Genomic DNA, 9,747 nt, shown 5'->3' with positions numbered 1-9,747 from the left:
CTGCCAAAGGTCGCAGGGACCTCTGCCTAGGAAAGCTAGGTATTGTCCAAGGTTTCTCCCCATGTGATGGTCTGAAATATGGCCTCGTGGGAAGGGAAAGACCTGATCGTCCCCCAGCCTGACACCTGTGAAGGGTCTGTGCTGAGGAGGACTAGTGTAAGAGGGAAGAAGGCCTCTTGGCGGTTGTTGGCAGTTGAGATAGAGAAAAGCATCTGTCTCCTGCCCGTCCCTGGGCAATGGAACATCTCGGTGTAAAACCCGATTGTATGTTCTGTTTACTGAGAAAGGAGAAAACTGCCTTAGAGTGAAAGGTGGGACTTGCTAGCGCAATGCTGCTCTTTATGCACTAAAAAGGTTTATGAAGATGTTTGCATATGCATATCAGGGCACAGCACTTTTCCTTAAACTTATTCATGTCACAGAGATCTTTATTCATATGTCTTACTGCTGACCTTCTCCCTACGATGAACCTATTATCCTGTCACTTCCCTTTTTCTAAGATGGTAAAGATAATTATCAATAAATACTAAGGGAACTCAGAGACCAGCGCCAGCGTGGGTCCTCTGTATGCTGAGCGCCGGTCCCTGGGCCCACTTTTTCTTTCTCTATACTTTGTCTCTGTGTCTCATTTCTTTTCTCAAGTCTCTCGTTCCACCTAACGAGAAATGCCCACAGGTGTGGAGGGGCAGGCCACCCCTTCGGTTGTCATCCTGGAATTATATTTCATTACAATCTTGGGTAAGATCCACTGTTCCTTAGAGGCCATGGCTTCCTCCTACTTGGATTCTTTTTTGTTTCGCTTCAGTAATTCTTTCAGAAATAGTCTGTGGGTGGTAAATGGTCTGAGTTCTTGCATGTTTCAAAATGTCTCACTCTTGATTGATAGTTTAGCTAAGTAGAGAATTTTAGGTTCAAAAAACATTTATTTTGCACATTTTGAAGGCATGCTTCTTGTTTTGTTTTTCTTAGCATTTACAGTTGCTGATGATCTGTCTCATTCCAATTGGATTCTCATTGAGTAATCTATTCTTTTGGCTTTTAGACTCTTCCCTTTATTCTCAATATCTAAAATTTCACAAGAAATGTGCCTTGGGCTAAGTTTGTTCATTCATCCTATTTTGCATTCTCTAGGGCTCTTACAATCTCAATCTTATTTCCTCACTTATGGAAAATTCTCTCCTATTCTTTGTTTTGTCGCTTTCCGAACATCCCTTTGGATGTTAAAATTTTGGACCACTTTTCTCAAATCTCTTCACTTTTCTCCCACATTTTCCACCCTTTATATTTTTGCACTACGTTTAGAGCAATTTCTTCAACGTTTTCTCTCAGGTCTTCCCTTGAACTATTAACTTTAGCAGTTACTTTTTCATTTTAACAATTTTTTTTTTTGTTTTAGTTGTTCTTTCTTAGCAATCTAATTTTGCACTAAAAAACGCTTTCTCTTGACTTTTGTTTCCATGAGGATACTAAATAGAATAACTTTAAAGATATTTTCTATGTCCTGCATTATCTATTTCCTGCAGAGTCAGTGTATTTTTTCTCTCAACCTGTTTTTTGTCCTCATTTTTCTTCATATTTTCATAATCCTTGGCTATAGATTCATACCTACAACTGAGGTAGGTCAGCTCATTCAATGCAGATAGCTCTGCCTTGTGCAGCTCTCTCTTGTCTACACAAGTGGCTGTCACTGGCAGCCTTTGCTTTAGACCTTGTAGTCAAAGAAGAGGAAGTTGGATGTCCCCCTCCCTGCTTCTCCCACTTCTCAGCAAAAATGGGAAGAAGTTTACTCAGATGGGGCATCACCCCAACTAGGGCTCCTTCTCACCAAGACTATTTAATTATTTTAAATATTAGTCCTTTGGTTTTAGCCTAAGCATGTGATGCAGGGAAGGAGAACGTGGACTATGACTCACGCAGTTATTCCACAGTTGATTTCTTTCCAACTCTCCTTTCATACTCCAAGTGTTGAGCTTCTCTTTGGGTCTGCTGCCAGGAAAAACAGCTCTAGCCTCTACTGCAGCCTTCTCCTGTGAATGTGATTTAACCTGTTAATACAATTCCAAGTATTTCCACTTTCAAGAAACTTGTCTATATCCCTAGTTCCTGATGCTCTTTCTTCTGTACCCAGTAGTCTTTAGTTTATTACTCTTACTTCTTCTTTGTTGACATTTCTATGAGATTTGAAGTAGAAAGGAGATACGTGCTGTCTGCCATCTTGAATGAGAACTTACTTTGCCTCTTTGGACATCTTTGTGCTTTTCTCATTTTGAGGCAAAAGACTCCATATAGCTTCTGCTTAAGGCCATAGGACAATACAAACAATTCCTTAATTTCTCTTCTACTTGTCAGCTCTACAAATATTTGAAACTAGTTTTATATCCTCCTATGCTGTCCAGGATAAATCTTTCCAATTCCACTAAACATACCTCACCGAAGTTTTAGTACTATCATTCCAATCATTTTCTTCTGAACTTTCCCCACCTTCTTAAATAATTCAATGCAATACCTAGGGTATTAATGCTGGAAACTACTTCAGAGTAACCTAGTCTTCCCTACTACATCACATATCCACAATGGCCAGTTACTTCCTTCCCTTCCCTAGGCAAATAAAATTAATGTTACATCTCTACCAGCTGCTGTGAAAACTCTACGCAATGGTGACATATTTAAAAGCCATGAAATTATGAGAAAATAGAATTTCTCTCTGAGAATTTCCAGGCCCCCTAGCACAACTTCTAACTTGTACATAATTACTTTATCACATAAATAAACGTTATTCAAAAATTCTTTTAGTCATTTTGGAAAGAATAATACTATCTGTTAAGAAAGAAATTTGAGATAATTGTTCCTAAGCTGATTAAAGTATGCAGTTGGAGCCACTATATACATATATACATATATTTTTTCTTCAGTTTTTTGAAATGGAACTCCAAAACTCCAGCACATTTCCCATTTCTCATGAGCAAAATGAACACTTTTCTAAGAGCCTCACGCTATTGTAAAATTGCCGCTAATTAAAATATGTATAATATTTAAAATCAATAAAAAAAGGATAAAGGCAAGTATTATATCCACCTAAAACAGTATCACTATAGTGACATCCCTTTATAACAAAGTTTAAGAAAATTAAATAAAATATTGCCTTACAAAGTTACATGGTACAGTTCTCAACGAACACAAAGATTTTTCTAATAGGTGTAGTTTCCTTGGAATTTTCTTTGCCCCTGTTTCTTGGAGAGCCTATTTGTAAACCCCAAAAGAAAAAGGTTTTTTATTATGTGTAGGGAAAGATTTATTTCAGATGTATGTTTAAAACAAGATATTTAACAGGAATTTAAAAGATGTTTTCAAAATCTACTTATTTGCTTATCTATTGAAAAGAATTAAGAAACGATTACGTGCTAAGCACTAGTGATTTATTAATATAATGAAAAAACTTTCAGTCTCTAGTCTCAGATCTTGCACATGTGAAAGATCCATTGATTCAAATTTGTTAAAGCACTTCTTTTTCTACACTTTGCTTAAGGGAGATTTAAATGCACACCAATTGTGTGCCAGCCTCGAGAAAGCCAAAAGCCTAGCAGCGGCCGGACGCCTGTAATCTCAGCACTTTGGGAGGCCGACGCAGGTGGATCACGAGGTCAGGAGATGGCGACCATCCTGGCTAACACAGTGAAATCCCGTCTCTACTAAAACAATACAAAAAATTAGCCGGGCATGGTGGCAGCACCTGTAGTCCCAGCTACTCCAAAGGCTGAGGCAGGAGAATGGTGTGAATCCGGGACGGGGAGGTTGCAGTGAGCCGAGATCGCGCCACTGAGCTTCAGCCTGGGCGACAGAGTGAGACTCCCTCCTCCAAAAAAAAAAAAAAAAAGCCTAGCATCTTCTCCATTCTCTGGGTCCAATGGACTGTGTCAATAACACTTGTGCAGTGTTGGCTATGAGGATTCAGCAGTGAAAATTTAGTTGGAAGTTAAGAACACACCTCAAGAAAAAATGATTTCATTACCACATTCTTATTTTCTCTGATTAATGAGAATTTGGAGATCAGGCATTCCCATTTCTACAGTTGTATGGCGAGCAGGTCCAGTATTGGTGGTCCTTTGGAATCTCCTACTTGTAATACTGGGTCTCCTGCCAGCCTCGTAAAATGCATGCTTTTTGCCCTGACAGTCATTGTTCACACTTGCTTGTTCACAGTGCACACCTGCTTGTTCACACTTCCTTTCCTTTGCTGGAAATGCACTTGCTATTCTCATTTACCTGGAGTCTTCTTACTTCTGTTTCAAGGCTCAGCTCAAACACTGCTTCCTCGGGGAAGCCTTCACTGACTCCTGGGGTGATGAGTCAGCTCAGTGGCGTTGTTGCAACAACTGTGAGAAAAGACAGAGCAGGAAATGGATCTCGGCTCTAGCCCTTACCAGATGTGTAGTTATGTAAACTTTCTGAATCTGTTTTTCCCATCTATAAAATACAGATGCTTACCTTGCAGGGCTGTTTTGAAGATGAAATGCAATGGTGAAGATAACGTCCCTACACGGAGAGCTTGGCATGAGGGCACACAGTGTTTTCTATCCTCCTCCTTTTTAGCCACACCTTTGAAAGGCAGGAACTTAAAATCTCATGCTTAGATCCACCATGTTCTCTATGATGGAAATCATTTGGAAAACAATAATATGAAGTTCAAATTAAAGCCAGCATCATTAATCAAAGCTTATTAAAGATTTTCCAATTATGTACAAAGATCTTTCATGTAAAGTATGACTATGAAATAATTAGAATGATCTTTTACTTGAAGGGTATGCAAGCAATACTTTCAAAGATGCTGATCAAAAGCCTCAGCACTCTGTGTGAGAACCTATAAATTTTACATAGAGGTCAATGCTATATTCTTAGCAATCACATCTGCTCTTTTACCTACTTTACAAACTCAGAGGTAGGCAGGAAGTACACAGTACACTGATAGCAAAGATTCCAAGGGACAATAACAATATGAAAGCAATAATTTTTTTTTTTTTTTTTGAGAGAGAGTCTCGCTCTGTCCCCCAGGCTGGAATGCAGTGGTACAATCTCGGTTCACTGCAACCTCCGCCGCCCAGGTTCAAGTGATTCTCCTGCCTCAGCCTCCCAAGTAGCTAGGATTACAAGCATGTGACACCATGTTTGGCTAATTTTTGAACTTTTAATAGAGACAAGGTTTCACCACGTTGGCCAGGCTCGTCTCAAACTCCTGACCCCGTGATCCACCCGCCTCAGCCTCCCAAAGTGTTGGGATTACAGGTGTGAGCCACCATGCCCAGCCAGCAATAACTTTTGTATTTTATAAGAATTTGCATTACTTCAAAGTCTTTCACTCATGTCTTAAACATTCTACAAAGATTCATTACCCTTCACAACATCCCTGTGGCAGGTCAGTAGTGCTCAGTTGTCCCAATTTCCAGAACTGTATGCAAAAGTCCTTCAACATCAGTATAACAGAGTAACAGAGTGATGCTGGGTATGGTTTTTTTGTTTGTTTACACAGGAGGTCAGGAAGATGAGATACTGTTCAACAGGTGAGAAGCTGTTATGCCTTTCCAAGTAGTATTTGTTTCCCACAGGCTATATGTTTTTCGTCAAATTTTTACTCTGTTTCAAGAAATTTGGGAAACATGAGTGAGTGCCTCACTCACTCACTCACTCACTCATTGTGGTTAAAAACAGACTTTCAAGTGTGAATCCTTGGTTCAATTCCAACTCTACCACCTTTTAGCTATGAGGCCTTGGATGAGTTACTTCCTCTGTGTTATGGACTGAACATATGTATCCCTCCAAAATTCATATGTTAAAGCCCCGTCCCCACTGAGATGGTATTAGGAGGTGGGACTTTTGGGAGGTAATTCTGTTTAGATGAGGTCATGAGGGTGGGAATCCAATGATGGGATTAATGTCCTTATAAGAAGAGCAAGAAACCAGACTCCCTCTATCTCCATCGTGCGAAAACACAGCAAGAAGGCAGCTGTCTGAAAGCCAGGAGTAGGGCCCTCACCAGAACCGAATTTGCCAGCACCTTGATCTTGGAGTTCCCTGCTTTCAGACCTGTGAGAAATAAATGTTTGTTGTTTAAGCCACCCAGTGTATGATATTTTGCTATAGCAGTCCTACCTAAGACACTCTGTCTATGGTTTAGCTTCCCCATCTGTAAAATGGGGATAACAATAGTACCTACGTCAGAGGGCTATAGGGAGCAGTGCCTGGCACATAATTAGTGATCCTAATTATTAGGATCTATTCTTGTTAGCTCTTCTTCCTATTCTAGGCACTGAGATGCAATGGTGAACAATGGTACTCAAAAGATATTTAGTAGATGAATAATGCAAAACCATAATAGAGTGGAGACATAAATATAGATTTTGGAACGCAGGTGGTTTTGATGAATGACTGATGTCAGAGAAGAAAAATTTAAACATTCATATGAGTAACCCTCAACAACAGGCTCATTTGCCCAACAGCAGAAATTTTAAAAAATGAAATTATTTGCCTAATAACACAAAAGACCAAACCAATGAAAGTAAGCCAAGTAGCTTTGTGCCCAAATGTTACTTTTTCAACTTGGCTGTAGTATGCAACCCTTTTTGTAAGCTTATAAACTTTATTTAACTGTTAGCCAAACACGCTGACTCTCCAATGAGGTCATATTTGGAAATATACGTATCAACATTTAAACAACTCAAAACCATAAGAAAATCTTAAATACTTCAGCCAAATTCTGTCTCAGAATTGAAAAGTGTGATATAAAAATTAGGGGAAGACATATTATGAATTGGATCATTGTGTTATGCTACCTTTTATATATGAGTACAGAGCACAGGCATTTAGGATACCATCACTAAAACTGTTTGCAGCACAAACCAGTTGTAACCACTGCTGAGAGTTCTAACACTACTAAAAAAATACTCAAGAGAGTATAACTACAACGTTTACATCTGCCTACAAGAACATGATCATCTTAAGTCTCAATTTTAAATACTAGTATTTTCTTTTAAAGTTCTTCAAAGCATGTGTACTATGAAAAGGGGAATTTAAAAAGAATTACTATCTAAAGCTGCAGAGGAGTTGGAGCAAATTAAGGAAGGTGTTTAAAGAGTAAATGTAAGTAATTGATACAAAGTTAAGATAGCACAGAGGGGTAAGGAACAGAGAGAGGCTGGAGGGAGAAAATCACTTCCAATTGAGAAAAGGAGAATGTGTGCATTTGACTATGTGCTCTCTTCCTTTTATTTTCCAGAGATGATAAAATAATAGGAACTGTGAGTACTTCGAAAGTTAATTGGTATTAAGACAGGCCTTTTCAGAGATCAGCACAGGTAATACTGTATTTACTGTGAAGGAAATTAAGGGTTGGTTTCTTTAACAACTAATAAAAATGGATTATTGACAAGAGAGAACAGAAAATCCAGAGAGAATACTGAAGTCTTTTTTCAAAGTACGGTAATGGAAAGCTGCCTTCAATGGCTGTGAGTCCTGAAACCACAAATGGTTTCTCAAAATCTCTGAACAAGCCACACACACAATATAATACAATACAATAAACACACACACACACACACACACACACACACACACACACACACACACAGCCTCTTTCTCTTTCTCTCTCAAAAGTAATGATTATAAAGGTGAAAATTAGCTATTACTCCAAAGTACCTTTGCAGGCAGGTATTACGTTACCCTCAATTTTGCTTTATTTAAATAATGAATTAAATTTAAATACAGAGTTCTTTAATATTTTTGCTTCTGATGGGTTTTGGTTTTGGCAAAGAAAAATAAGGTGAAAGGGCAAATTTGTGCTCTTTTTTATTCCATTTACTCGGTGTTCTCATAGTGGCAACTTATAGGGGTTATAAATAGAATAAAATTTGTCATTTTACTGTTCCCTATATCAATGTTTCTTTCCGGAGGAAATGAATCCCAAATATGTGTGTATATCCAAAATATTCATTAAAGTGTTATTAAACAGATAATACACCCTAACATGTTTATACTGATTTTCTCTTGATATTGTAATAAATTACCAAAAATGTAGTTGTTTAAAATAATGTGAATGGATTATCTTACAGTGTTTTAGGTTAAAGATTCAATACAGCTCTCACTAGGTTACAACCAAGGTGTCAATAGGACCTCATTACCTTTGCCTCCTTCCACTTTTAAGGATTACATTGGATCCACCTGGATAATCCAAGCATCTCTCCACATGTCAGTGTCAGCTGATTAGCAACCTTAATTCCATCTGCAACTTTAATTCCTCTCTGTTATGCGGATTCAGTACTCAGGCTGCCATAACAAAATACCGCAGGCTGGTGGCTTAAACAACAGACACTGATTTTCTCACAATTCCAGAGGCTGGAAGTCCAAGATCAAAGTGCCAGCAGGATCTGTTTCTGATGAGGCCTCTCCTTGGTTTGTAGATGTCTGCATTCTTCCTGTGTCCTCACATGGTTTTTCCTCTCTGCACACGTAGAGATAACGTGAGCTCTGATGCCTCTTCCTCCTCTTATAAGGACACCAGTCCTATTGGATTAGGACACTGATGAGGTTTGGCTGTGTCCACACCCAAATCTCATCTTTTATTCCCACCTGTTGGGGGAGGGACCCGGTAGGAGGTAACTGAATTATGTGGGCAAGTCTTTCTTGTGCTGTTCTTGTGATAGTGAATAAGTCTGATGAGATCTGACACGCTCTCTCTCTTTGCCTGCCGCCATCCACATAAGATGTGACTTGCTCCTGCTTGCCTTCCTCCATGATTGTGAGGCCTCCCCAGCCATGTGGAACTGTAAGTCCTTTAAACCTCTTTTCTTTCCAGTCTCAGGTATGTCTTTATCAGCAGTGTGAAAATGGACTAACACAGTACATTGGCATTGGTAGAGTGGGGCGCTGCTGAAAAGGCGCCCGAAAATGCGGAAATGACTTCGGAACTGAGTAATAGGCAGAGGTTGGAACAGTCTGGAGGGCTTGGAAGAAGACAGAAAAATGTGGGAAAGTTTGGAACTTCCTAGAGACTTGTTGGATGGCTTTATGCTGATAGCAATATGGGCAATAAAGTCCAGGCTGAGGTGGTCTCAGATAGAAATGAGGAACTTGTTGGGAACTGGAGCAAAGGTAACTCTTGTTATGCTTTAGCAAGGGGACTGGTGGCATTTTGCCCCTGCCCTAGAGATTTGTAGAACTTTGAACTTGAGAGAGATGATTTAGGGTATCTGGTGGAAGAAATTTCTAAGCAGCAAAGCATTCAAGATTTGACCTGGGTGCTGTTAAAGGCATTCAGTTTTACAAGCAAGGCAGAGCATAAAAATTCGGAAAATTTGCAGCCTGACAATGCGATAGAAAAGAAAATCCCATTTACAGAGGAGAAATTCAAGCTGGCTGCAGACATTTGCATAAGCAACGAGGAGCCATATATTAATCATCAAGACAATGGGGAAAATGCCTCCAGGGCATGTCAGAGGTCTTCACAGCAGCCCATCCCATCACAGGCCCGGAAGCCTAGGAGGAAAAAGTGGTTTCGTGGGCTGGTCCCAGGGTCCCCAAGCTGTGTGCAGCCTAGGGATTTGGTGCCCTGTGTCCCAGCCACTCCAGCTGTGGCCAAAAGGGGCCAATGTAGAGCTCAGGCTGTGGCTTCAGAGGGTGCAAGTCTCAAACCTTTGTGGCTTCCACATGGTGTTCAGCCTGCGAGTACACAAAAGTCAAGAATTGAGGTTTGGGAACCTC

The 9,747-nt window shown here is 39.8% G+C and overlaps 1 long non-coding RNA gene across 2 annotated transcripts in view; it reads right to left on the bottom strand.

The window, feature by feature from the left end:
* The window catches only part of LOC108532272 (uncharacterized), a 5,405-nt gene extending 1,048 nt beyond the window's left edge, over positions 1–4,357 (bottom strand). Inside the window, exons 1-2 of one of the 2 annotated variants that reach the window (XR_001886398.1) lie at positions 4,264–4,357; positions 1,914–2,027 (exon numbers count right to left, since the gene is read on the bottom strand). This is a non-coding gene — a long non-coding RNA (uncharacterized LOC108532272). Of the gene's footprint in view, positions 1–1,563; positions 2,028–4,263 lie in introns of those variants that run through there. The other variant, XR_001886397.1, reaches the window with a different exon arrangement.
* Between the last annotated feature and the right edge of the window lie 5,390 nt (positions 4,358–9,747).

This window comes from Rhinopithecus bieti, unplaced genomic scaffold (genome assembly GCF_001698545.2).
Source record: "Rhinopithecus bieti isolate Rb0 unplaced genomic scaffold, ASM169854v2 scaffold_9919, whole genome shotgun sequence".
Lineage (NCBI taxonomy): Eukaryota > Metazoa > Chordata > Mammalia > Primates > Cercopithecidae > Rhinopithecus > Rhinopithecus bieti.
This window is presented reverse-complemented; position numbering and strand designations above follow the sequence as displayed.